At 44.8% G+C, this 3,021-nt stretch overlaps 1 long non-coding RNA gene across 1 annotated transcript; it reads right to left on the bottom strand.

The window, feature by feature from the left end:
• Positions 1-227: 227 nt before the first annotated feature.
• Positions 228-2,192, bottom strand: LOC123256703. Its single transcript, XR_006506856.1, has 3 exons — positions 2,080-2,192; positions 700-812; positions 228-449 (listed from the first exon to the last, which is right to left on the bottom strand). It is a non-coding gene; the product is annotated as an uncharacterized LOC123256703 (long non-coding RNA).
• Between the last annotated feature and the right edge of the window lie 829 nt (positions 2,193-3,021).

Genomic DNA, 3,021 nt, shown 5'->3' with positions numbered 1-3,021 from the left:
ATAACGTTCTCTCTCTTTAATAATAATAGTAGTAGTAGCTGGCATGAATATAGTGCTTTAAGATTACAAAGTGATCTATATCCCTTATCTCATGGAATCCTCACAACTACCTCCTGTGAAGTAGGGACTAGTATTATTCCATTTTATAGAAGAGGAAACTGAGGTTCATGGAGGCTAAATGATTTGGTGACTTAGACAGTTACTAAGTATCTAAGGTAAGATTTGGACTCAGGTCCTCTTGACCCTGACCCTTTCTCCCTATTGAAAAGGCTTCCAGGAGACCAGGGATGCTTTGTGTGACAGGGTGTGCATGTGCATTTCCTCCTTCTGTCCCTCCCTCCTTCTGTCCCATATGATCCCCCTTCTCACTGCTGTGACCACTCACCCAAGGCTCCATCCAGGTTCTGGAAGATTCGGCAGCGATGGTCTAGGGTGATGTTAATCTTCTCCTTCAGAAGAAGCAAAATCAAGTTGAACAACAGCCCAGGCCTCCCCTCTTGCTGCTCCTTGGCTTCTACCCTCACCCTCTGGCCCTCCCCATCCCCATAGTGGAAGTGATTGGTATAGGGCTATTCAGGGTGGCAGGCCTGGAATGGGACCCAGGAGTCCAGGTGCTGGCCCAACGCTGCCTCTCCTGTCCAGCTGCTCCAAGAACTGGACTCCCTCCAGTACACATCTCTTTCCCCCACATTCTCTTACCCTTTGCTCCGGGTCTAAGAAGATCTTGGTATAAAAGAGCTGGTCACTGTCACTGTCTTGGCCTTGCCAGCTGGCCACTAGCTTGCTCAGGTTTGGGGCATAGCCAATGAATCCTAGGAGGAAGACAAGGAGGAGGGAGTGTGTGTGATTATCCAACCTCTTTCCTCTCAGCTCAGCCCTCCTTCTCTAGGTATGCTGTATGTCCCCAAAAATTCCTTTTCTTCTTTTCAATTTCCCCAAGAGTCCACTTGGTTCAGGAAACCCTAAGAGAGTCCCAGAGTTGGCAGCAACCTCAGGGGCCATCAAGCCCAACCAGTCTCACCACAGTATCTTCAACAAAGAGTCCTCCAATCTCTGCTTGGAGCCCTCCAGTGAGGGAGAGCCCCCCACCTTTTTTTTTTTTTTTATCCTGGGACTCCATTCTAGGAGCATAGGGCCACAACCAGTAGGCAGTGGGACACAGTCGCTCAGGGTCACCCAGCTGGGAAGTGTCTGAGCCCGGACTTGAACCTAGGACCTTTCGTCCTAGGACCCACCTTTTGGGGGTAGCTTATTCCCCCTTGGGAAAATTCTCAGTAGTCTTCTTAACATGCCTAAATTTGCCCTTTTGCAACTTCCATCCTCTGTGGCTAAGCAGGACAAATGTGATCACCCTTCCCTGTGTCAGCCTTAATACTTAATAACACCCATCAGTGTCACACTAAGTCTTTTCTTTTACGACTTAAATATTCCTTGTTTTTCCACCCGACCTTTATATTACAGGGACTCGAGGCCCTTCTCTGGCCCAGAGGCTCTCTTGCAGACACTCAAGCTTCTCAATGTCTTTAAAATGTGGTCTATTTGGAGTAGAGAATGGTGAGACTGTTACTTCTCTGGTCCTGGGCATTATGAGCTCTCTTTTTTTTTAATTTTTAATTTTATTTTTTTTAAACCCTCACCTTCTGCATTAGAGTCAATACTGTGTATTGGCTCCAAGGCAGAAGAGTGGTAAGGGTAGGCAATGGGGGTCAAGTGACTTGCCCAGGGTCATGAGCTCTCTTAATGTACCCTAAAATGGCTTTAGATGTGGCCCAAGTGGGGTAGAGTAAAATAGGCCCCTCCACCTCATAAGATCCTAGATCCAGAGTAATAGAGGGTCTTAGGAGACCCCAAGTCCAACCTCCTCATTTTAGAGATGAGGAAACTAAGGCTGAAAGAAATGTAATGATCTGATACCTACTGAGCTAGTAGGTATGGGAGGGGGAAGGATTCACACCCACACCTTCCCAATTCTCAATAGAGAGTTCAGTTTATCAGTTTATATGTTGTTACACATAGTAACAACAGCATGTCGCACATCCAACCCTTCCTCTCTGCTTGGTAGACTCCATTGTCCCTTACCTCCAGAGCCCAAGAACCTCTTCCCATCATGGACCTGGGGATACTTGGCCTCCAGCCTCCGATCAGGATAGATGAGCTCCTCGGCTGAGAAGACCACTCGGCTCTTGGTCTGCCGGAACTTCTTCAAGAGTTCTTTGGGGCCAGATGCAAACAGTACATCATAGCTGTGGAGGGGAGAAGGGAGAAGATAGCAAAGCCATGAGCAGAAGGAAGGTCTGAGGGGCTGGAAGGGGTAAGAGGTGTAGTATACAGAATTCTGTATACTACAGAGGTGGGGAACAAAGGCCCGTGATGGAGATGCAGAAGGGAAGATCCACTGGGACTTCCTTCCTCGCCTCATACTAATATAGTGTCACAGCCTTGAAAAGAAATAACAGGGGACTCACTAGCCCTGTTGATTTCTGGGTAGCTAACTCTGCTCTACCCTTATGAGAAACACAAAAGAACAAAGATAGCATTAGTGCATCTTCTGCAAAGAAATGGCCCACCATCCATAGAATCCTAGAGCTAGAGCTTAGAGGCCAGTTAGTCTAATCCCCTCATTTTCCTGAGGCCCAGAGAGGCAAAGTGACCTAGAGGATTCTAGATTAAGAGCTGAAAGGGACCTCAGAAAGCCTTTAGTCCTAGTCACTTAATGTCCCTCAGTTTTCTCATCTATAAAATGGGGACAATAACAGCACCTACTTCTAAGGATTGTTGTGAGGACCAAACATGATGACATTTATAAAGTGCTTCATAAATCTTAAAGGGCTTTATAATATATAGTATATATTATTTTTAATTACATATTTATATATCACACATAATCATATAAATAAATATTTGTGTGATATATGTAGTTTATAATGTATAACATAATAAACAAAAATTAAACAAATATTTATATATTATTATATATGGTAATATATAGCAATATAAATAATATAAATAATTATATGATGT

The sequence above is a fragment of the Gracilinanus agilis genome, unplaced genomic scaffold, assembly GCF_016433145.1.
Source record: "Gracilinanus agilis isolate LMUSP501 unplaced genomic scaffold, AgileGrace unplaced_scaffold9104, whole genome shotgun sequence".
Lineage (NCBI taxonomy): Eukaryota > Metazoa > Chordata > Mammalia > Didelphimorphia > Didelphidae > Gracilinanus > Gracilinanus agilis.
The sequence above is the reverse complement of the archived record's forward strand: the minus strand, read 5'-3'. Positions and strand labels throughout refer to the sequence as shown.